Source organism: Notamacropus eugenii, chromosome 3 (genome assembly GCF_028372415.1).
Source record: "Notamacropus eugenii isolate mMacEug1 chromosome 3, mMacEug1.pri_v2, whole genome shotgun sequence".
Classification (NCBI taxonomy): Eukaryota; Metazoa; Chordata; class Mammalia; order Diprotodontia; family Macropodidae; genus Notamacropus; species Notamacropus eugenii.
This window is the reverse complement of record NC_092874.1, coordinates 254,937,951-254,964,556: the sequence shown is the minus strand read 5'-3', so window position 1 is coordinate 254,964,556 and position 26,606 is coordinate 254,937,951. Positions and strand designations below refer to the sequence as shown.

At 39.5% G+C, this 26,606-nt stretch overlaps 1 long non-coding RNA gene across 1 annotated transcript in view; it reads left to right on the top strand.

Moving 5' to 3' along the window:
* LOC140531506 (uncharacterized) overlaps nt 1-13,204 on the top strand; it is a 31,595-nt gene extending 18,391 nt beyond the window's left edge. Inside the window, exon 3 of the long non-coding RNA XR_011976347.1 lies at nt 10,549-13,204. This is a non-coding gene — a long non-coding RNA (uncharacterized lncRNA). The remainder of the gene's footprint in view (nt 1-10,548) is intronic.
* Nucleotides 13,205-26,606: the final 13,402 nt, after the last annotated feature.

Below are 26,606 nucleotides of genomic sequence, written 5' to 3'. Positions count from 1 at the left end.
CCCTCAGGTAAAGACCCAGTTACCCCACCCCGTTACAACTGTTTGTACTACTGCTACAGAACCATTCAAGATACCGAGAGTTGATATAATGAAGGGGGAAAGGATAATGCTTCTATGGTCCTGCTGATGTAATCATTCCAATGTCTGACTCATGAAAGCCTAGTGTAGTCATTGATGCCAACAGAACCCTGCTCCAGGGCTGGAAACCAGTTGGAAGCTCAGCTGATACCATTTAGTCAGGCAGTAGCAGACATCATTTGATCCTCCCCAAACTGGCACACACTAGGTGTGGGGGCACATGAACAACATGACCAAAACTAACACAGACACCCTCCACACATACCATCATGTTGACCAAAGGGGCTAAGACCAACCCAAGTTCTGTAGCTGCCCTAGGCTTCACAGTCTGTCTCTTTTCTCATCAGCTCTGACCAAATGGTTTCTCCACACTAAATAACAGTCTTCACTCTACAATTTCTAAATAACCTCTGGTTTCTGCCTCCACAATTCCACCCATTAGCAGCCTTCCTACTTCATCGAACTAACTAAAATGCCCTGTAGAAATACTAGTATGGTCAACTACTTCCTGAGTGCTAGACTAGCACTCAGGAGATCTGGGTTCAAATCTTGCCTCAGACAGCTTTTAGTTTTGTGTTCATGGGTATGTAATTCAACCTTTCAGAGACTCATTTTCCTAATAATAGTAATAATAGCTAACATTTACACAGATTATTGAGGTTAACAAAGTGATTTGCACATGTTATCTCATTTAATCCTTATAATAGCCTTTATGACAGTTAATCAATAGACATTTATTAAGTGCTTACTATGTGCTACTATGTGCCAGGACCTGTGCCTTAGCACAGGGACACAGAACCCATAATCTAATGGGGGAAAACAACATAAAAAGAAGCTGATGGGGGTTGGTGAGAATAGATACTATTATTACCCCTTTTCATAGACAAGGAAACAGAGGCTGAGAGGCACTCAGGGACTCACAACTTGGTAAGCATCTGAGCTAAGATTTGAACTCAGACCATCCCGATTCCAAGTTCAGCTTCCTATCCAGTATACCACTTAGCTGCCTCATCTGTAAAACGAAGATAATAACACTTAGATTCTCTACCTCATGTCATTGCACTGAGGAAAGAGCTTTGAAAAGCTTTAAAGAGCTCTAGAAATAGGAATGGTGATTACTGTTGTGACGGTTGCCACCCAGGTTAGCATTTGTGTAAGATTTTCCTCAGGAGGGGAGAGAATGAAGACACTGCTGCAGGCCTGCAGGGAGAGCTTGGGAAATAACAGGCATTTTCTTTCCTAATTCAAGACCTCTTTTGAACACACATGGTTCAAGAATCACTTCAGAGAGAGACCCATAGAGAGAGAAAATAGATTTTGTAATGCAGGCTTATAGAGGTGGGCAGCCATGTTGAGAAGCCAGCCTTCTCCGATATTTCTGCCTGGAAAAGTTTATTCATTCTATGGACATGTTCCTGAAAAGAGTCTGGAATGGTATGATCTTCTCTCCACTCTCCCCTTCCTTGCCTCTCTCTCTCTCTCCATCTCTCTCTCTGTCTCTCTCTCTGTCTCTCCATCTCTCTGTCTCTGTCTCTCTCTTTCCCTCTCTCTGTCTCTGTCTCTCTCTCTGTCTCTGTCTCTCTCTTTTTCTACTCTCTTGGTCTCTCTCTCTGTCCCTCTCTCTCTCTGTCTCTCTCTGCCTCTCTCTGTCTGTCTGTCTTTCTTTCTCTCTGCCTCTCTGTCTCTCTTCCCCCTCACATAGCTTTCCCCTTCAGACACTCCAGGAGATACAGAGATAGGGCAATAGGGAAAGGAGGATGGATCTATTTAAGTAGCTTTAATAAAGAACAGTAGGCAGCAGAGTTGCTCCAAGGCCATTAACTCTGAAGGAAGCAACCCCAGATATTTATTTACCAAACCCTCCTCCTACTCCCACGCGATGGCTCATTCTGTGTCCAGGTTTCTTTTTAGACCCAAATTCATTTAAAATTTTCCTTCTTTTGAGGGACTATATATATATATATATATATATATATATATATATATATATATATATATATATATATATATATATATATATATATATGTATATATATATATACACATATATATATATGTATATATATATGTATATATACATATATATGTATGTATGTATGTTTCAATAAAAATCTCTTAGGTTCAATTTAGAGATGTCAAACAAAGGTACAGGTCACTTGCTACCTACAGCACTCCTGAGTGCCCCTTTCCAACCAGACTGAAATGTAATTGGGAAATATTTAACAAAGTAAGTTAAAATAAAATAGGACACAGACAGTGTTAATACACAATTTTCTAAGTCAATATGTGACTTGCAGGGATCCTTAGATTTGATCTTATGGACCTGTTTTCTATTTGAGCTTGACATCACTGGTTTATAGGCTTCTGCTAATAAAAAATTCCAATAAATTAGAAAGAGAATATCCATCTCTCTCTTTCTCTCTGTATACCACATTGTAGTATCCCTCTCACATGTCTTCAAAAAAAATTAAGTCCATACAGACTGATGATGTGTTGGGTTAGCCAGTTTTATTTTAATTGTACATTCCTCATTTTTAAAGGGGGCCAATGATGTCACAGGGTGATGTCTTGATTTGCATTGGATTTAAGTGAGGCAGAGTTGCACAAATTCATCAGCCTCACTCTCTTTTTCAGTGTCAAGATAAAAGTCAGGATGGCTGATGATGGCCCAAGATGCAGTGGATGACCTTAGCATCTCCTCTGTCTGATCAGGCTCTAAGTTCTCCACAGCACCTGCTTCTGCCACCTTTAGGGCTATTGGAACAAATTGCTCTCATCTATCCATTGTGTCTAGGGAAGTCTTCATGTGCTTGGGGTATAAGGTTTGTTGGTTACCCTGGAGCTGTTTAGCCCATCTGTTGAGAATGTTTTACTGGGGTGTGGCTGCTGCTTCTTAAAGCCACAGGTAAGAGTTGGGTGACAGGTAGACACCAAAGGTAGATGAGCAGTCCTGAAAAGGACTTGGCAAGCCCTCACACCAGAGCTCCTTTAATACTAGATTTTAGAGACTAGGTAGGCAGAAATGCTAAAGACGTTTTAAAGAAATAGAGATAAGCCTTAGAATGGGGGTATGCTGTCCCAGGAGGGGGAGAAAAGAGAAGGAGAGGTACCATTGTTCTTCTTGGAAGCTGTCTTTCTGCTATGGCTTTGGTGGGTTTCACATTATTCACCTACAGGTTTTTTCCCCAGTATCTCACTCCAACTGGGGCAGTGTCAGAAGGGTAACAGCAACCACAGCAGAGGCCCTCTCTCCTCATCCTTTCAAGCATGGAAATAACTACATACAAACGATATTTGCAGGATAAAATGGAAATAATCACTGGAAAAAGGCACTAGAATTGAGAGGGATTGGGAAAGGCTTCCTATAGAAGGTGAGATTTTAGCTGGGAATTGAAGGAAGTCAGAGAGGTAGAAGGCAGAGATGAGAAGGCATGGGGACAGTCAGTGAAAATGCCCAGAGTCAAGAGATGTAATGATATATCAGAGGAACAGCAAGAAACTTTGCATCACTGGATTGCAGAGTTTGGGAAAGGGTATAAGGTATAAGAAATCCATAAAAGTAGAGGGATTAGGGTATGAAGACTTTGGAATGCCAAACAGAGCCTTTAGCATTTGATCCTTCAGGTGACAGGGAATCATTAGAGTTTATTGAATGGGGTAACATGATCAGACCTATGTTTTAGGTTGGCAGTTAAGTAGGGGATGGATTGAAGTGGGAAGAGACTTGTGGCAGGCAGACCAATGCGCTGGCTATCACAATAGTGAGGTATGAAGTGATGAGAGCCTACATTAGGCTGGTGGTAATGACGGAGGAGTGTGGAAAGGATGGTATGAAGATGAAATTGATAGACCTTGGCAACAGATTGTATATAGTGGATGAGAGAGAATGATAAGTTGAGAATGACACCTAAGATTCAAGTCTAGGGGGCTGGAAATAAATGGGACATTTGGAAGGAAGGAGAGGTTAAGAAGAGATAAGCAGATTTGAGAATCATCAGCACAGAAATGATAACTGAATCCAAAGAAACAGAGAGATTATCAAGTGAAATAATATAGAGGAAAAAGAGAAAAAGGGCCCAGGATAGAGTTCTGGGGGACAGACACTGTGGTTGTTGAAGCCACTTGGGTTTAGAGGCAGTAGAAAGGACCAGCAGCAATCTCCTCCCTCTAAACACTATTGGCTGCAGTGGATAGAGCACTGGCCCTGGAGTTAGGAGGATCTCAGTTCAAATCTGACCTCGACGCTGGACAAATCACTTAATCCCAATTGCCTCAAAAAACAAACAAAACTTCCCACAAAATAAACAAACAAAAACACCATTGGTTACAATCATTTATGTTCTTTTTTGTGTGTGACAATAGCATGCTATTGGCTCTGACTACCCTATATCTCCCTTGTATACTCTTAGACTCTCAGATTTCAGTTTTCTACCTTCTTTACAATGAAGGTATAAGGGGGTTATTCCACCCCCCCCCAGGGCACTCATAGTGTTCAATGGCATTTGGGTCTGAAATAATTTCTGTCCCATCTTGCAGGCATCCATCTCAGATGGACCAAAAACTTATGGTGCATCACAACTACTCAGTGCTGATGGAGCCGCATTGATTAGTGATAAGAACATGATCCTAGAGAGAAGGGCTGAACACTTCCATAGTGTTCTCAACAGACCATCATCAATCAATGCTGAGGCCATTGACTGTTTATCTCAGATTGAAGTCAATCCCTCCTTAGCTGAACTTCCAACTGAAGAAGAGGTTTTGAGGGCCATTAGGCTCCTCTCATGTGGCAAAGCACCTGGTGCTAATTCTATTCCAGCTGAGATTTACAAGGTAGGGGGACCATTGTTCATACAAAAGCTGACTGAAATTTTCCAGGTTATATGCCAAGAGTTGGTTAACTCCTAGGAGTTCAAGAATGCCTCCATTGTCCATCTCTATAAGGGTAAAGGGAATAGATTGTCCTGTGACAATCATAGGAGAGGTCTCTCTTTTAGTCATTGTTTGCAAAATTCTTGTTAGAGTCCTCCTTAATAGGCTGCTCCTTCACCTGGAAGATGGTTCATATACCTGAGGGCCAGTGTGGCTTCAGAAAGGGCCAAGGAACAATCGATACAGTGTTCGCTGCCCAACAACTCCAGGAGAAATGCCAGGAGCAGAACAGAGGTCTGTGTACAATGTTTGTGGATCTGACCAAGGCCTTTGACACTGTTAGTTTTGAGGGCTTATGGAAAATTATATCAAAATTTGGTTGCCTGGAGAAGTTCATCAATATTGTATGTCAATTTCATGATGGCATGTTTGCCTGGGTTCTGGATAATAGACAAGCTCTTGTGCCTTCCCATTCATCAATGGAGTGACACAGGGCTGTGTGCTTGCTCCCATGCTTTTTAGCATGATGTTTTCAGCCATGTTGACAAATGCTTTCAATGAGGATGAACACAGCATCAAGGTCAACTACCATACTGATGGTAAGTTCCTCAATTTGGAAAGGTTACAAGCCAAGACCAAAGTTGAGGGAGTGTTGGTGCATGATTTTCTGTTTGCAAATGATTGTACACTCAATGCAGTCTCTGAAGCTGAGATGTAACAAAGTATGGAGCAATTCTCTGCTGCCTGTACTAATTTTATCCTAATAATTAACACCAAAAAAACACAGGTGCATCCATACATGGAACCATCAGTTACAACAAGTGGAGAAGTTTTGGATGCTGTGGATAAGTTCACTTACCTCGGTAATGTACTTTACAGGGATGTACACATTGACAATGAGGTTGATGCATGCATTGCCAGAACTAGCTTAGTATGTGGGAAGCTCTGAAGAAAGGTTTGGGAGAGAAGAGGTATTAGACTGACTTCCAGACTGAAGGTCTACAGAGTCGTTGTGCTGACCTCATTGTTATATGCTTGTGAAACATCGACAGTCTACCAGCACCATACCAGGAAACTGAATCACTTCCATCTGTCTTAGGAAGATTCTGAGGATCACCTGGCAGGATAAGGTAGCAGACACTGAAGTACTTGGTCAGGCTGAACTATGAAGTATTCAAACTATGCTTCAGAGAGTGTAACTCAGATGGACTGGCCACATTGCTTGAACGCAAAATATACTCTTGCCAAAAAGACTATTTTATAGAGAACTTGCATGGGGCAGGCAATCACTTGGTGGCCAGAAGAAATGATACAAGGACATTCTCAAGGTCTCTCTCAAGACTTTGGATTTGACTGTGCAACATGGGAGATATTGGCACAGGACCACTCAGCATGGCATGCCCACATAAGAAAAGGTGCTGTGTTCTTTGAGCAAAGCAGAGTTGAGACAGCACAAAGTAAATGCAGAATGTGCAAATTTGGGATATTCATCCCAAATATTCAAACGGACTATCTGTACCCAACCTGTGGTAGAGCATTCTGAACTCGTATTGGGCTGATCAGCCACAGTCTGATGTGCTGAAATTTCACTTTACAATGGTGATGTCATTTTGGTCCTCTTCAAAGACGAAGGACAATAATCAACCAACTCTAACTTCTTGGATAAAGGGAACTACTTTATTGTTGTAAAATACCCATCTCATTCCCCCTCGCCATACACACACACTGAACTGGGGCTTCTGACAGATACTCCAGCTCAAGATATATTTGGGGTCAATATGTATTTGAAAGATACATCTTTTTTTTTAAATTAGCCAGAGGATACAGTAACTCAAAACAAAATTGTTTTACTAGAATTGAACATGAATTAGCAAACTGCAGTCCATGGACCAAACCTGATTTATTTTTAAATAAACTTTTATTGCATTTTAAAATTAAGAGTAATATTCTTATGGGCCATTCTAAATCAAGAACTGGGCCAATTTATCTCTTAGACTATAGTTTGCTGACCCCCTAGAATAAAATATCATGATAAATAACAAGGGACCTTTAGTTTTCATACACATTGAGCCAGGCTATCACCAGATTTCCAAGCCACAAGTGGAAGAGGAAATACTTGTAGAACAAATAACTCAATCCTAGGATAGTCACAGGTGGATGGATCACTTCTTTGCCTCCAAAGTCACAGCTCACTAACCCTGTAGAGCTATTGAGGTCATCTGCTGTTCTGCTGTTTGGAGCTTCTTTGCTAATTTTTCCCAATGACTTTTTAAGTTGCAGATATTATCTTCTTGGTTGCTTTCTCTCCTACTTTGCAATCTGCTGGTTCTCCCCTTGAATGGCAGCTAAATGGCTTCTTCCCAACAGTGAATTGATTACAGCTCTTTTATGAGTCAGCCCTTAACACCAAGACTGTTTAAGGTCTTTCTGGAGGTCAGACTCACAGCAACACCCAGTTAGCACAACAATAATCCCTCAGGTTAAATCTGTCTCTCTGTTTCTGTCTGTCTCTGTCTCTCACTCTCTCTGTCTCTGTCTCTCCCCTACTCCATTTCCCTCCTTAATATCTTCTTCCCCAGATTCCCCTGGTGTTTGTGTGAGGTGACTTCCATCATGCCCCTAGCACTAGGGCTATAGCTTCACTTAGCAAGCTTGGAGGGGTCAGGTTGGAGCTAGAGAACTTTTCCCTATATTTCTGCAGCTGCACAGATTGCTGCTCTCCCTACAAGGCTTTTATGTTAGTGTTCACTTGTGGGCTACATAGTCAATTTTCACTCTGTATTATGGATGCCACCACTTATATGTCTTTATTCTTTATAGACTTGTGAATCCTAATCCCTTGTCATTCTGTGACTTAGATAGTATTACATATAACTACCCACATTTTACAGATATGGAAAATGAATTTCAGAAATGCAAAATTATTCGCCTGCAGTCACAATTTAGTAATTGTTGGGAGCCATGATCTGAACCTCAGATGCTTTTCTCCCTTCCCATGTTGTTACTGTTTTAGACTTCTGTACATGCATCGCTGAGTTGCTAAAGTCCCAAAGAGGGAGAAAAATCTTAGAAATTAGTGTATTCAATTTACCCTTTATTAAATCCCTGTTACCACTGGAAAGAACTGAAGACAAGATGAGAGAAACATGACATATCTTTTACTTGTGTTGTTATCTTTTCAACATTCTTTCCCTGAGAATGAATTTTACTTGACGAGGGAACTCATTTTGTAAGAATGCTGTACCAGGTGGGGATATAATAGGGTGTCCTGCTTCCTATGGGCTACCCCAGCACTTTAAGAATGTGTTTTAAATTTTATTTATGGAGATAGTAATCATTGTGTAGTGGGAAGAGCCTTAGATTGGGAGGTAGAAGACCAGAGTTCAAACACTAATAGTGTTTCCTTAGACCAACCACTAACTTCACTGGACTTTCATTTCCTTAACTGTAAAATGATGGAAATGGATTAGATGTCCTCCAAGGTCCCTCATAGCCCCTAAATTCTATAATTCTTTGAAATCTTCTTTGCTAAATATCTTTTAGATGTGAATTAAACCCACAGATCAAGTTAAATTACCCAAGAGGTCACTCCATCCTGAATTAAAGCCTTCAGAGACCTCACCCAACTTTGATCTCAGGATTGCTTTCTTTTTACAGCTGTGAGGGAAAGAGAAAAAAGAGCCAGCACACTCTTGCTGTAACTTCGTATGACTAATGGTTACCATAGAAACCACTAAATATTCCATCTAGACCTTGCATCTGCACAGCTCACTGAAGCAGAGGAAATAAATGTTGCTGCTTTGGAAAATGATAAAAATAATCTGCCCTATCTTTATGCTGTGGAGGCAAGGAGACAGCATACACCTGGAGGTCAAGTCATTTCATCTCATTATCCTCTTTATGCTTTATTTAACCTTGGGAGATCTCTGAAACTAACTAAATGGTGACAGGTCAAATGCCTCCAAGATTTAGCATTTGGCTCTGAAGTATTGCCTTTTTAATTTTTAAAGTTTTGGAGTTTAATTAGCATCTGATTGGTCAGGATGATTATTCGAATATTCTGAAATAATGATAATAGGTTTATCTACCACCTGAAGGTTTGCAAAGTGTTATATACGTACGTATACACATATTCTAATAAGAATTCTCTGAGGTATTATTATCTCCACTTTATAGATGAAGAAACTGAGGTTCTGTGATTGATTGACCAATGGTCAAATAGGTATTTAGTGTTGGAGACAGTATTTGAACCCTGCTTTTTTCTAGCCTTTAAGGCCATCCGTCTTTCCACTTCATCCAATAGGAAAGCTGCAGTTTAGATCCTCTGTCTTATATGTTAATTCTGCCTTGTCAGAATTACATTAATTCTGACATTTCTTTATGTCTCCACTCTCTAGTGACTCTGCAGCTCATCCCCATGATGACCTACAACCACTTTTCTTCAGTCTCTCAAGATTCCCCAATTACCTTTTAACTTTCTGTGATGGAAGACTGCTCCCTACAGTGAGTTTATATACAGCCTTTTGGGAGCTGTAATCCCAAAGTGTTCTTTTTTCTGACCAACAAATACCTTTTACTTTGTGGCTTTTGGAATATGAAATAGTCCAAAGTCCATTCACCTTACATCTGTGATGAAGGGATTTGACTCCAATTAGATGAATTCACTTGAGATTTGTGGACTAGCATGTAACATTGAAAATTGGAAGGAGAAAATGAGGTAAGGGTTTGGATTTAGCTTTCAATCATATGGGAAGGGAGAAGGACATTTCAAGAACACCTAGCCTGAGAGAGAAATCATAGGATCATAAATGTTAAATCTAGAATATAGCTAAGAAATCATTGAGCCAAACCACTTCATTCTATAGGTAGGATGGATGGACTCTGGACTGTCTCAAATTCTATAAGCCCTGATGTGAAATGTACTTGTTCATCTGAAAAAACAAAGGCTTAGGATTTTATCTCCCAGAAGGCAAAATAGCTGTAGAGCAGAGTCTTCTAGTAAAGGAAGTTAAAAGGGATCTGGCAAGTTTTGAGAGACTGAGGAGAAGTGGTTCTAAGGGAGAAGAAAGTCAAGGCAAAAAAAAATCTAGGGGGGAGCAGCAGTCACCAGAGGCTGGAAAGTGGAGAGATGTCACAAACTCCAGGACAGCACAGGAATGCTGTACCTGTCACTGATTGTCTGCTCTTGGGAGATTGGAAATGTAAGGGATCCCAACTGGGGAGTTGTCTAAGTCTTTTCCCTGTTTCCTTTGCTTTCACCATATTTACAATTTATTATAGTGCATTGATATTGATTTATTTTTTTGTTGTTCAGTTCTCTTCATGTCTGACTCTTCATGATCCTATTAGGGTTTTCTTGGCAAAGATACTGGAGCAGTTTACCATTTCCTTCTCCAGCTCATTTTACAGATGAGAAAATGAAGGCAAGCAGGGGTAAGTGACTTGCCCAGGGTCACATAGCTAGCAAATGTCTGAGGCCAGATTTGAACTCAGGAAGATGAGTCTTCCTGACCCCAACTCTAGCATTCTATGCACTATGGTGTCATCTAGCTGCCCCAATTTATTTAACCGCCAGCTGATGTTCATTTACTTTGTTTCCAGTTGTTTGCTGACACAAAAAAGGAGCTTGAAGAATTTTATGTATATTCTTCTTATCAAGGTAGAGACCAACACTAATTTGATTGAGACCTGTATGGAGGAAGCATGACTCTAAACAAATTCTAGAGCAGCAGAAGCCACAAAATGACAGAGTGAAACAGATTTCCAGCCCAAGACAGCCTGGAACGCCAAAGGTCTATCACATTGGGCTTGGAGTGGAGCACAGCCCAGACTGGGCCACGCACCTCGGACAGGACTGGAGCAGGCCTCAGGGCATGGAATCATGGGTAGAAGCTGTGAATTCCCAGATTTCTCAACCCACAAACACCAGACAGCTTCAAAGGTCAGTAAGAACACTCTTTCACCTGGATGAGAGGGGAGCATGGTCTGGCTCCAGCCCCAGCTCAAGGTGGTGGCAGCCACTGTGGCAGCACCACAGAGTCCACTTTTGGAGCCCTCTGTCTAAAGACCTTAAGAGAATCAAGCAGCTGATCTGGGTCTGAATCCTAAGTGGCATTTCTGGGGTGAGGAGGAATCCTGGCGTTGGTGTGGTGGAGCTGATGGTGACTGTGGAAAGGAAATCCTAGCCTACCCTACTCAGTTCCAGGGCAGAAAAGAGTGTTTGTGGTTACTCACAGACCAGAGTGCAGGTCAGGAGAGGAGTAAACTCCTCTCCCTTGATTGTGCCACCTTGGAGGAACTGAGAACTTACAAGTCCCTAGAGATATCCCAGAGAACAGCTGCACAAAACCTCTGAAGCTTAGGGTAGTATACCCTCCACTTGACAAAGGACTCAAAAGTCAAGTAACTGCCTGGGAAAATGCCCCCAAAAAGGAAAAAAAAGACTAAAAAAAGGTAACTTTCTTGATAAAAAGGTATTTTCTTCCATCCTTTTGAATGAGGAAGAACAAAGTATGCCATCAGAGGAAGATATCAAGGTCAAGGTTTCTAAATCCAAAACTCCAAAAAATGTATGTGATGACCTCAGGCCATGGAAGAGCTCAAAAAGAATTTTGAAAATCAGTAAGAGAAGTGGAAGAAAAATTGGGAAGAGAAAGGAAAGCAATGTAAGAAAATCATGAAAAGCAAGTCAACAGCTTGCTAAAGGAGACTGAAAGAAATGCTGAAGAAAATAACACATTTAAAAATGGACTAACCCAAATGGCAAAAGAGGTCCAAAAAGCCAATGAAGAGAAGAATGCTTTATAAAGATAATTGGTCAAATGGAAAAGAAGATTCAAAAGCTCACTGAAGAAAATAGTTCTTAAAAAATTAGAATGGAGCAGATGGAAGCTAATGACTTTATGAGAAATTAAGAAATTATAAAACAAAACCAAAAGAATGAAAAAATAGAAGACAATGTGAAATATCTTATTGGAAAAACAACTGACCTGGAAATATAGATCCAGGAAAGATAATTTTAAAATTATTGGTCTACCTGAAACCATGGTTTAAAAAAGAGCCTAGACATCATCTTCCAAGAAATTATCAAAGAAAACTGCTATGATATTCTAGAGGGTAAAATAGAAATAGAAAGAATTCACTGATCACATCCTGAAAGAGATTCCCAAAAGGAAAACTTCTAGGAACATTGTAGCCAGATTCTAGTGTTTCCAGGTCAAGGAAAATATTACAAGCATCCAGAAAGAAACAATTCAAGTACTGTGGAAATACAATCAGGATAGCACAGAATGTAGCAGCTTCTACACTAAGGGATTGAAGGACTTGAAATATGATATTCCAGAGGTCAAAAGAGATAGGATTAAAACCAAGAAAAACTTACCCAGCAAAACTGAGTATAATACTTCAGGGGGAAAAAATGAAATTTCAATGAAATAGAGAACTTCCAAACATTCTTGTTGAAAAGACCAGAACTGAATAGAAAATTTGACTTTCAAATACAAGAATCAAGAGAATCATGAAAAGGTAAAAGGGAAAGAGAAGCCTTAAGGAACTCATTAAAGTTGAAGTGTTTACATTCCTACATGGAAAGATGTTATCTGTAACTCATGAGACTTTTTTCAGTATTAGGTTAGTTAGAGGGAATATGTATGTAAGTGTGTATGGGTATGTATGTATGTATATTATATGTGTGTAGGTATATACATTTATGTGTGTGTACATGGGTTTATGTGTGTGTATATGTATATGAACAATATGTATATATATGTATACACATAGACAGAGGGCACATAGTGAGCTGAACATGAAGGGATAATACCTAAAATAATAAAATTTACTGTTGAATGGAATGTACTAGGAGTAAGAGAAAGGGAGAGGTAGAATGTAGCAAATCATCTCACATACAAGAGGTAAGAAAGAGCTTTACCATGGAGGGAAAGAAGGGGGAGATGAAAGGAAATAAGTGAACATTCCTCTCATGGCATTTGGCTTAAAGAGGAATAACACACTCAGTTGGATATGGAAATCTATTTTATCCTGCAAGAAGGCAAGGAAGAAGGGGATAAGAGAGGGAAGACAAGTGAAGGGACAGTAAATTGGGGAAAGGGATAATCAGAAGCAAACTATTGTGGGAGGACAGGTCAAGGAGAGAATGGAATAAATTGAGGACAGGATAGGACAGAGGGAAATGTGATTAGTCTTTTACAACATAACTGCTATGGAAGTGCTTTGCATATACACATGTATAACCTATATTGAATTGCTGTTTTCTCAGTGAGGGTGGGTGGGGAGGGAGGGAGAGAATATGAAACTCAAAGCTTTAGTAATGAATGTTAAAAGTTGTTTAAGCATGCAACTGGAAGTTAAGCTATACAGGCAATGAAGTATAGAAATCTATTTTGCCCTACAGGAAAAGAGAGGGGAAGGGGAATGGAAGAAGGGTGAGTAATAGAAGGGAGAACAGAATGGAGGAAGGGGTGGATATGATACATGCTGTCCTGAGGCGGGGGGGGATGGGGAGAGATAAGGAGAAAATTTAGAATTCAAATTCTTGTGGAAGTGAATGTTGAGGACTGAAAAATAAATAAATTATTAAAAAAAGACTCATCTTTGTGAGTTCAAATTTAGCTTCAGACATTTACTAGCTATGTGACCCTGGACAAGTCACTTGTCCCTGTTTGCCTCATGTTCCTTGACTGTAAAATAAACTGGAAGAGGAAATGGCAAACCACTCTAGTATATTTACTAAGAAAACTCTAAATGGGGTCTCAAAGAGTCAAAAATGACTGAAACAACAACAGTAATAACAACCTCCTTATGTAGGTGAGAATGTCTCAATCAATCAATCAATCAATCAGAAGACCTTAGATTAATTGTGAAAAGTCTTTGAGAGGGATTGAATGAAATGAAAAGTCCAACCAAAAAAAGTCTTGTTGTAATAAGCTGTGAAACTTGGTCATGTCTCTAGGCTTCTTTAACAATTATGAAGTGAATTGATAAGAAAGAAGCTACTCTAGAAATTAGAGTAGTTGAGGAGTACTAGCTGAATCTCTTGAAAAGGAACTGAGGGAGGAGCAGGAAACATTTTGACCTTGGAGAGGATCCCTCTCTTCTTCCCCTATGACCAGAAGAGGACCTTCCAGCTTCCTGGGGTCGTGGGTCTAATGGACTTACCATTGTCCCATCAGTGTCTTAAACATCATCCCTAGATCAGCTGACGTCAATGTTGGCATCATTCTTGGGAGCTAAGGACAAATGAGACTCCAGATTCTACAAGGATCCTAGCAAAGAGATTATACCATGCCTAAGGGGAACTTGATAAGTATCCCATGGATGGGAGAAAAGGACTTCAACAAGTAGAAGCTTAATGGCCACTTTGCTCCATGTACTTTCTAAACTTGAGTCTACTTTCCCATGGACTTTATAGATCTTTGTGGGAGGATGTGTCATAGATGGTTTCCGGGGAGCATGTTTTGTATCACTGTTCTTATTAAACTACCTTAGTGAGTATCCTTTAAAAAACACCTAAGAGTGAGTGACTAAATTGATTTTCAACTCATAGTCTTTCAGGGATGCATACTTTGCAACTTAAGCCAATGGCCTTAGAATATTGCCTCTGAGCCCTTAGGGTTACCCCCTAGAGCCATGAGGAGGATATGTAGCCAGTCTAACTCTGAAAATCTGATTCATCTGTGAGAATGGAAATTGGGATGCCCCAGAACTTATATGAGCTACTGGTCTTTGATTTTATATCTCTATCTATATATATATGTTTTTATTTGTTTTTATGTTATACATATTCACTTCCCATCCTGTTCCAGAAGTAACCTTATGTGAAAGAAATAATTAAGCAAAAAACATCTGACACAGAGACTATGTCTGCCAATGTGTACAATATCCTGTCTTTATAGTCCTCTAACTCTCTGCTATGAGAAAGTGTATTTTGTTATCTTTCCTCCAGAAACTTCATCGATTTTTTCATTACTTAGAACTTAACTTCTTTTAATGGAACTTTTCATTCATGTTTTTGTGGTCATTGTATACATTGTTCTAATTCTACTTACTGACGTGTCGGTTCATAAATATCTTCCTATATTTCTCTGAATTCTTCATACTTACATTGAACCATAATATTCCATTACGGTCATATGACATAGTTTTTTTCAACTATTCCACAATTGATAGATATTTACTTTTTCCTACTTCTTTATGATAAAGGGTGCTGCTATGACTATTTTGGTATAATATGTACATATACATGTGTGTGTCTGTGTGTATGTGACGCACACATGTAAACTATTTTGATGTAATACATTAGGCCTTTGTTTCTGTCTTTGACTACCCAGTGATGGGAATACCAGGCCAAAGAGCATAGACAGTGAGTCACTTTTCTTACATAATTCCAAATTGATATCTGGAACAGTTGGACCACTTCAAAGTTTCACCAAAAGTACATCAATGTATCTGTCTTTTCCCAAACCCTCTAACATTGACTCTTTGATATTCATCAATTTTCATGGAATAAGAAAACACTTCAGAGCTGCTCTAATTTAGATTTCTCCTCATATTAATGATTTGGAGCATGTTTTCATAAAGTGATTTATGGTCTGAAAATCATATTTTGAAGAACATTCATATCCTTTGATAACTTACCTATTGGGAATTTTCTTGATGTTTTAACAGAACTTGTGAATGCTTAAAATTCATTAGGGACCAGATGATCCTTTCATCCTTTTTTGGTGAACAAAATTTACTTCTATGAGTCAATTTAGGTGCATCAGTAGTTAGGAAATAAGGCATGAGCAACCATAAAATACATTGGGCAGAGAGAAATAGGTGAATAAATGGTAGCCAGCCAAGTGGCCCGTGCTTGTTTGATCAATAATAATTCATGGTTCTTTTTGTCACCTCTCATTCCCATTCATGAGATGGTCAGCCTGCCTCATGCATATTGCAATGTTGTAAAAACTGTTCAGCTATTACCCAGCTGTAGGGTGAAGGTCTTGGTTGGTTGCCTCCCAACTTCCCCTTTTATGAGTTTAGCATAATTCTTTTCCTGGACTCAAGGATACTATTTATGGAGAAGCCATCTTTCAAATGAATCAGAAAAGGTGCCAAGGAGCTGAACCCTGGAAAGTTTCTGCAAAAAATGGGGAGAGGAACTCTGTCCTGGAAAAGGGGTAGTTTTCATAATGCCATCTAATCTTATGGAATCTCTTTCTCCTTGTAAATAAATTGGGTAGTCTACCCTTCCAGATTTTACCATTTGAGCAGGAGAGGGAGTGACTCCTATAAATCAGTTGGCTGCATGCATTTTACATTGATTCCAGTGCCAAGGATGCTAAGAATGTCCTGGTGGTGGAAAGTCCCATATATCTATTTTGCAAATCCTGAAATGGATAGTTATCCAAGTAATCTTCTAAGACAAAATTTGTTGAAGGAGAAGTTTGACATCACAACAGCAATAATAATTGTTATTATAGCTAGCATTCATACAATTTGCAAAGCTCTTTACAAATATCTCATTTAATTCTCACAACAATCTCGGAAGTTAGGGTATATTACTATCCTCATATTATAGATGAGGAAACTGAGGCAGGTAAAGAATAAATGACTTGTTCAAATAAAAGTAAATGCCTGAGTCCTGATTAAACTTGGGTCTTCCTGATTCCAAGCCTAATTTACTAAATATTGTGCCACCTTGCTGCAGAATGAAAAGGGAGTTGGCCTCGGAGTCAAAAAGACCTGGTCTTAAGCTTAGTAGCTGTGTGGTACTAGGCAAGTATCACAAGCATTTAGTGCTCTAGGAAACCCTCTAAGACTTTATGTTGTAGGGACTGTATTGACTTCAGTTGGTAGAGGGAGTTTCTACATCTGGGATCCTATTCCAATGAAATCATAGATTCATTTCCTGTCCCTACAATTTGAAGATGAGTTGATGTTCTACTTTGGTAGAGGAAGTTTCCTTGTAGGGCAATTCTCTATACTACTGATGAAGTCACAAGTACGGATTAAAAAGCAGCAACTCAAGGACAGATGGCGGTCTTTATTTTACATTTTCATTTGGAATGAACCAGCTGTGTTTTTGTAAGAACTCTGGTAAGAAACCAAGTGCTAACACCTTTCCTAGTGAGGGCATGCTGCTCTTTTCAAGTAATTCTATAAGATCTGGGAGATTCTGTGAGCAAATGACTCAAGCTGCCATAATCTCTTCAAATTGCTGAATTCCTTCTGGAAACCTCCACCTGAGGAAGTACCTAGGATAGCTTGCTTATTCCAAACCCAGCCCAGCTGACCTTCTTCTCTTCTTTCCTCCCTTCCCTATCCTCAAACTCCCCCCCCCCCAACCCCATTAGAATGTATTCTCCTGGTTGGCAGAGACTTTTGTTTTTGTTTTTTTTTTACTTGTACAGTGCTTAGCACAGTAGCACAGGGCCTGATGCATTGTAAATAATAAGTTCTCCTCTCTCTCTCTCTCTCTCTCTCTCTCTCTCTCTCCCTCTCTCTCTCTTTCTCCTTCCCTCCCTTTCTCTTTCTCCTTCCCTCCCTCATACATTTGTGTCTTATCTATGTAGGTATGTACGTATCCATCTATCCATGAATATAATTTCTCTCTCTCTCCTCTCTCTCTCTCTCTCTCTCTCTCTCTCTCTCTCTCTCTCTCTCTCTCTCCATCTATCTATCTATATGTCTGTTGTCTGTCTGTCTGTCTGTCTGGCAATCCATCCATCTATCTAATCTATCTATCCTTTGGCCAGAGCATTGCCTTTTTCATCAGAACTCTTGAAAAAGCAAAGAGACTGGACTTGTGATTTCATTGATGTGGGGAACTTCCTGAAGAGGAAAGCCCTCTACCCTTCAGGTGGCTGCCTTCTCTGCCAATTACAGTCTTACAGAGCTGCAAGATGTTACATGACTTGCCCAGGTCTCACAATCAGTATGTGTCAGGGGTGTGTGGTCTCCATCCACTTTTCCATGTACTACGCTGGACATGTTATATTCTAAATAAATATCCATTGAATGCATAAATAGGTAAATCTAGATTCATATACAAATTGTGGCCAGGGCAAAAAAATGAGTAACAAGTTGGGCAGTGATCAGAAATCCTATTATACATGAATTTTATGGGAATCAGGGAAGGCAGCATGTAAAAAGTCATATGGGAAATTGTAGGAAAAAACAGATGCACTAATGTATTGTTGATGGAGTTTTGAATTGTCACAGCTATTCTAGAAAGCAGTTGGCAACTATGCACAGAAAATTTTTACAATTTGCTTCCTCTTTGTTCCAACTATATTCTTACTAGGCTTATATCCTAAATAAATCAAAGAAAGAAGAAGGACCAACATATACAAAATATTCATAGCAGCTTTTTGATGGTATTCCAAATTGGAAACTAAGGAGGTGTCTTCCTATTGGGTAATAGATAAAAAATTGTGGAATATTAATTTGAAGGAATCTCATTGTGCTACACACACACATATATATATATGTATATATGAAGATGAATGGACAATTTTAGAGGAAACTGAGAAGACTTGTATGAACTGATGCAGAGTGAAGTGAGCAGAACCAGGAGAGCAAATAATTAAATGATAACAATATTATAGAGAAAAAAACTGAAATACTTAAAATTCTGAACAATACAATGATAAACCATGGACCCCAAAAGAACTGGTGATGGAACATACTACTTACTTCCTCCTGTAGAGAGGTGATAAACTGCCAAAAGAGACATATATTGTTTTGAACACAAATAAAATTTATATTTTTTGTAAGAATATGCAGCTGTGTATTCAGGACTTTGTTTTTGGGGGTTGGGAAGTTTTTCTCTGTTTTAAATTTACTCATTGGGACTGGGGGTAGCAGGAGACAGAGATACATAATTAGTTAATTTAAAAAATAGGTGAATAGGAAAATAGAAGTAAGAGCTCTGGTAAGAAAGCAAATGCCAACATCTTTCCTAGAGTGAGGGCATACTGCTCAAGTGATTCTATAAGTCAGGTGGGCACCGAATAGCATGACAAGGCAAGGCAGATGTTCAAAGGTCTGAACAGCAATTTGCTAACCAGTAGAACAAAAGTTACAAACACTGCATTAAGGTGACTGACTGAACTAGATTCACTTGGCTGGTTGGTTGGTTGTTGTCCTTCATTTTCTGAGAGGACTAAAATGACATCACTATGATAAAGTGAAGTTTCAATGTGTACAACTGTGGTTGGTCAGTCCAATATGAGCTCAGAATGCTCTACCATGCGACTGGGCACAGATAGTCCACGTGAACATTTGAGGTGGTTACTCCAAATTTGCACATCTTCCATTTCCTTTTTTCTGTTTTAATTCTGCTTTGCTCATAGAGCACAGCACCTTTTCTGATGTAGGCATGTCATACTGAGTGTTCCTGTGCCAGTGGCTCCCATGTCCCACAATCAAATCCAGAGTTCTTGAGAGAGACCTTGAGAGTGTCCTTATATCACTTCTTCTTACTACCATGTGATCCCCTGTCCCATGTGAGTTCTCCATGACATAGTCTTTTTGGAAAGCATGCAGTTTTCATTCGAACAATGTGACCAGCCCATCAGAATTGCACTCTCTGAAGCATAGTTTGAATGCTTGACAGTTTAGTTTGAGCAAGGACCTCAGTGTCTGATACCTTATCCTGCTAGATGATCTTCAGAATCTTTCTAAGACTGTTCAAATGGAATGGATTCAGTTTCCTTTCATGGTGCTGGTAGAGTGTCCTTGTTTTGCAGGCATACAGCAATGAGGTCAGCGCAGTGGCTCTGTAGAACTTAGGTTTGGTAGTCAGTCTCTCTCCCAAACTTTTCTTTGGAGCCTTCCAAACACTGAGCTAGCTCTGAAAATGCATGTGTCAACCTCATTGTCAATGTTTACATCCCTGGAAAGTACACTACCAAGGTAAGTGAACTTATCCACAGCATTCAAAACTTCTCCATTTGTTGTAACCAATGGTTCCACGTATGGATGGTGTGGTGGTGGCTGATGGAGCACCTCTGTTTTCTTGGTGTTGATCATTAGGCCAAAATTAGCACATCCAGCAGAGAATTGATCCATACTTTGTTGCATCTCAGTTTCAGAGGCTGCATTGAGTGCACAGTCATCTGTAGACAGAAAATCAGGCACCACCACTCCCTCCATGTTCGACTTAGGTTGTAGCCTTTTCAAATTGAAGAACTTATTATCAGTGCAGTAGTTGACCTTGATGCCATGTTCATCCTCATTGAAAGCATTTGACAACAGGACTGAAAACATCATGCTAAAAAGCATGGGAGCAAGCACACAGCCCTGTTTCACTCCATTGGTGACTGGGAAGGCACAAGAGCATTGTCCACTATCCAGAACCTGGGCAAACATGCCGTCATGAAATTGACATACAATACTGATGAACTTCTCTGGGCAACCAAATTTTGACATAATTTTCCATAATCCCTCAAGACTAATACTGTCAAAGGCCTTGGTCAAATCTACAAATGTGTACAGACCTCTGTTCTGCTCCTGACATTTCTCCTGGAGTTGTCAGGCAGTGAACACCATATCGATTGTTCCTCAACCCTTTCTGAAGCCACACAGGCTCCCAAGTAGATGACTATCTTCTATGTGAAGGAGCAGTTTATTAAGTAGAACTCTAGCAAGAATTTTGCCAGCAAAGATTAAGAGAGAAATCTCCCTGTGACTGTCACAGGATGATTTATTCCCTTTACCTTTATAGAAATGGACAATGGAGGCATCCTTGAACTCCTGGGGGATAACCTCCTCTTGCCATATAACCTGGAATATTTCAGTCAGCTTTTGTATGAGCAATGGTCCCCCTACCTTGTAAATCTCAGCTGAAACAGAATCATCACCAGGTACTTTGCCACACGAAAGGAGCCTAATGGCACTCAGAACCATTCACTTGGCAGATCAATAGGAATAGAAGAGGGTAGAGTGAAGTGATCAGGAGGGATTTAAGATGCCAGAAGCCAATAAGACCTTAATTCTAAGGTATTGGTGTGGTTGCTCAGTCATATCCAACTCTTCATAACCTTCTTTTAGGATTTTCTTGGCAGGGATACTGGAGTGGTTTGCCATTCCCTTCTCCAGCTCATTTTACAGATGAAGAAACTGAGGGAAACAGGGTTAAGTGACTTGCCCAGGGTCACATAGCTAGTATGTGTCTGTGACCAGATTTGAACTCATGAAGTTGAGTCTTCCTGACTTCAGGCCTGGCACTCTATCCACTGCTGAGTGATTTCTTGATACCATGGTCCTCTTTGAGAATGAAGGACCACCACCACCAACAATCAACTGTGCCACCTAGCTGCCCCAATTCTAAGGTAAGGTCTTTCCTTTCTACTATGGAAGGAATCAATCCCAGAGTGTGGGCAATATAGAACCCCAAAAAAGAGAAAGCTTCCAAGTGACTGATTTGTCTTCAAAGAAGAGCAAAGGGATATCACATTAATAAATTTAGTTCTACAAGTCATTATTAACTACCTACTATTTGCAAATCAGTCCATCAGATGATCGGGATTTTAAAAAAAACTTAAAATATTCCTTGACTATAAAGCTTGCATCCTAGGGGACATGAAAGGAGCACAGAAAACTAAATGCAAAGTTGCTTAAGGAAGAAAAAAACACATAACTAAGGGCAATAGAGAAAAATTCTGGGAGGTTGTTCCAGAGTTGAATCTTCTAGGAAGATAAGGATTCTGAGAGGCAAAGAGGAGGAGGAGGAAGAAGATGTCAAGCAAGGGTAAGTTATTCTGACACCCAGCAGTGTTAATTGGAGAGGCTGTAAGGGTTGTATAATTCCCAAGTGCTTTTCATTACAACAAATGCCAGATGGAAAAACTAGGAGGGAAGTAGGGTAATGAGAAGGGCCACTTGGGCACTCAAGATTCCTTAAGCACATCACTCCAGGGCATGGATGATGCCATTCCATGGCTCTTTCAACCATCTCTAAACCTTCCTCCTTCTTCTCATCTACACCTTTAAGGGGTTTGCCTATGTGCACATTATTTTTCGAATGTCTAATTCCGACTTTGAAAATTGCTAGTTTCAACGATTTTGCAGATGGCTGAGGGAAGAGCAGTTGACTGTTAGAGCTAAATGCCTGTGTCAGAACCCAAAGCATCCTCCTTTCATGAACATAAAAAGCAACACAGATCTCCCAGTAGGCAAATGTAAAAACCATATCAAATGAGGCAGCATCAGCCCAGACAAAAAAGGATAGAAATTATGCTTTCCCACCAATCAAATAAAGGATACTTTACTGGCCCTATGGGTGGACTTTGGGAATGTATAAATAAACTTCTTCCTTCCTTTCTTCCTTCCTTCTTTCCTTCCTTTTCTTTCTTTTTTCTTCCTTCCTTCTTTCTTTCCTTTCTTTCTCTTTTCTCTTTTTTCTTCCTTCCTTCTTTCCTTTCTCCTTTCTTTCTTTCTCTTTTCTTTCTTTCTTTCTTTCTCTTTTCTTTCTTTCTCTTTTCTTCCTTCCTTCCTTCCTTCCTTCCTTCCTTCCTTCCTTCCTTCCTTCCTTCCTTCCTTCCTTCTTTTTCTTTCTCTTTCCATATCAAAATGTTAATGTTTGTCAGCAATTGTTAAATGCATAATAAAAAATTTTTAATTACAAAAATGCAAGAGACCCAATTCAGAAGTTAAAGAATAAATGGTTTTGCATATTACCTACCTCTCCTTATGCTACCAGGAGGTAGGGAAAGAAGGAAGGGAAGACAGAAGGAAGGGAAGGCAGAAAGGAAAGAAAAAGTTGGAAGGAAAGATGGAAGGAAGGAAAAAAATCAGGAATTAACTAAGGGAAAGTTGGAAGAAATCAAACAAGAAGGTCATTCTCCTGAAAATCTCACCTCAGAGATTTTGGTGAAAGGTGTTTAGAGGTAGTGGGTTCCCCCTATTGGAGAGCTTCAAGCCAAAGTTGAAGAGGCAAGGAGCAGCGTGAGAGAGATTTTGTGAGTTAGACCTAATGTTATTGATAGTCTGACCACGTATCAGGTATATTGTAAAAATGAGAATTTTTCTTGCACATGAGTTGTCCCAAATCTCTACTGAGGATTTCTTCTAGTCATATTGTGTTTGATGCTGTATAATTTTCAGTTTTTAGAAAAGATTTATTTGGTAGGAAGAAAGTACCTGAACTCCAAATGGATAACTAATAATACATTGGCAGCTAGGTGGCATAGTGGATAGAGTGCCAGGTGTAGAGTCAGGAAGACTCATGTTCTGACCTCAGTCAGTTACTAGCTGTGTGACCCTGGGCAAGTCACTTAACCCTGTTTATCCCAGTTTCCTTACCTGTAAAATGATCTGGAGAAGGAAATGGCAAACTGCTCTAGTATTTTTATCAAGAAAACCCCAAATGGAGTCATGAAAAGTTGAAAACAACTGAAATAATTGAACAAGACCACCAACAGAAAATAATTCATCTTTCAATCATTTGTCATACTGGGAGTGGAGGTAGGAAAGTCAACCTTAACACACATCACTTTGGTTTTCTTCTACAAAATAGTCATAGAATTTTAGGGTGAATGGGACACCAAGAGCCATCTAGTCAAACTCATACCTAGATAGAAATTCCCTCCTCAACATTCCAGACAAGTCATTCAGCCTCTACTTGAAGACCTCTGGAGAGAGTGAACTCATTAACATTTTCCAGTTCATTCTATTCTTGGACAGCTCCAGTTAATTTTAGGTCTAACTCATAATATCTTCCTCATACTACTCTTGTCTCTGCCTCATGAGTTGGGGCAAATGAAGGCATTGTGAGGTGAGTCTCTTTAAGGGTTGGAAAAGTTAGGGATATATTCTTCAGGTACCTCCTTCTCCTTGAGAAAATGGAACAGCAAAGATCTATGCTGATTTCACTCATCATTTAGATGAATGAAAATACTAGAAGGGAAAGACAATACTGCAAAAGAATGCTTCCAAATGACTTCCATGTAGATTATCCCATTTAGTTCTGACAATAACTCTGCAAGGTAGACAGGATTGGTTACCCCCATTTTATAATAAGGAAGAAATCTGATGCCCAGAAAGACAGAAAGCAAAGCTATTCAGTGGAAAGAATGTTGGTTCTAGAGACTTTATCTCTTATATTTACCTCCTGGTGATTTTAGGTAAATCATAACCTCCCTCCACCTATGTTTCTTTATCTTTAACATGAGAGGGTTGAACTAGAATAATTCCCTTAATAAAAGGATTTGCTCTGTAAAACTTGGCCTCAGTCAAGAGGCTGTAGCCAAGGACCTAGAAGGCCACATGTGACCTTGAGGTCTCAGATTTCCCACCCCAATTCTAGATCTAAGATCCTGTGATACTGGATATGTTGTTCAAGGACTCAAGGTTGGTATGTGGGAGAGCCAGAACTATATACCCTGTCATCTGATTCCTAGTTCAGTTCTATAACACATAGCTTCTCAAAAAATTAAAAAAAAAACTGATATATTGCATTGATTGGAAACAGGAAGGAAGTTGGTCTCCCCACTCTACAAGAAGTATACATAGTTTCATTTGATTGTCATAGCAACCCAGTTATATAGGTTCCAGAGATATTGTCATTATTGATTTTTGTCCAGATTTATGATTTCATTGGTGCAGGGAATCCAGGCTCGCAACATCTTACAGGAAATTGACAGAGATCAAGTGGCTCATCTACAGCTACATAGGCAATGAGTGTCTTGAGGCAGCATTTGAACTCAGGTCTTCCTAATTGTGTCTGTTCTATCCTATATCCCCTGTATTTCCTAGTTGCCTTCACAGATCTGCCAAAAAGCACAGTGCTTGGTCTCGTAATTTCATGAAGTCCCTCTAACTTTCTAAGATCTATGAAATAATCACCATTTTGGAGAGAAGCCCTTTTTTTTGTATAAATACGTCACTCTTAATAGATGGATTAACTTAGAGATATCAAAGATTTTTCCTGAAATCTTATTGTCAGGGGAATATAGGAATTAAAATTTTCCACTCCCTACCACTGACAGGCTCACATTTATAGGACAAGGTAATTCTTATTTCTAGATAATTAGTCCTTCCTCCAAAAATCTACTGCTCAGGGAAGCAGGGGAGTGGGGCCAATGCTCAATTCATTAAGCAGCACACTCTTGACAATGGTAAACCTCTGGTAAACCCCTATGAACATCTGTGCTTACAAATTTTCATTATCTTTACAACCCAGGGGAGAGTGTTTGTCATTTTCCAGTTTTCCAGTAAGCAGAGCTTTTTATTATAACTCTACTTTTAAAGCTTTAAAAAGTATTTAGTTATCATTTATTAAGGGCTCATCACATGCTAGTATGAACAAGGACATATATAATAACTGTCTTTGCCACGGAGGAACTTAAGTCCTAAACATGACTTAGTTCTGAATAAACTTTTTTAAAAAACAATTTAATAAAATCCAATAAACATTTTAAAGAACCTATCATGTACAGACTACTAGGGTACAAAGATAACAAAAGAAAACAAAACCAGTCCATGACCTTGAGGAGATCATATTCTCCTTAGGGGATGGGGGGGAGGAAGGGTGGTCAGGGCTTTAATATGTTCACAGAAGAATGTGTCCTACATTCTTTAGTTCTGAATTTCTTCCTTTTTCTCAATTCAATCTATGATAAATAATTATTATGTGCTTACTATGTGTCAGGCACTTTGGTGGATACTGGGCCATTGAAAGAGAAAGGTGAAGCAGACCCTGCCCACAGGGTGGCTACATTCTATTAGTTAGGGAAGGACAAGTCAGTGGTATGAAATTTAAATGGAAAGGAAGTGGAGGTGGGTAAGGGAGTAAACTATACATAAATATTCCCGCAGACCACATATTGACTTAGAAAACTATAAATTAATATTATCTATGTTTTATTATATTTCTATGTATTTTGGTAAATATTTTGCAATTGCATCTTAATCTGGTTCAAACAGTACTCTGATACCTCTGATATAGACAAAGGACAATTTTGGACAAGGAGCTTCAGGAAAATTTGAGGAGAGAAGGAATACTTATAGCTGTAGGTTTCACTGAAGAAATGTTACCTGTTGATGAGGAAGAAAAGGCTTCCAAAAGGCAGAGATGTCAAGGCAGTGCATTGTGGGTAGCCTACATGAATGTACAGAGGCCTTACATGGCATGTTGAGTTCCCAGAACAGTTAGAATTCCATTTTTTTGGTAAATATTATCTTATTTTTCCAATTACATGTAAAGATAGTTTTCAACCTTCATTTTTTTTTTTATAAGATTTTGTTTCGATTTTTTCTCCCTCTCTCTACTTCCCATTCCTCTCCCCAGGATGGGAAGCAATCTGACACAGGTTATACAGGTGTAATCACATTAAACATATTTCCACATTAGTCTTGTTGTTAAAGAAAGAACAGAACAGAAGGGAAAAGTCACGAAACCCAAAAAAATCAACAAAAAAAGCATAGCATATCTTTAGCTGGACCAAAGGACAAAGGATGGGGAATTCTGGGAGACAAGGCTGGAAAGGAAGGTTGGGGTCAGGTTGTAAACGGCAAGCTAACAAGCTCATCTTTTCTCAGATATATATTAAGGTGACCCTCCAGGTGTTTGAGTGGTAAAGTGACAGGGTCAGACCTACACTAGGAGAATTGTGGCAGCTATGTGAAAGGTGATTCGGAGAGAGAGAAGCAGC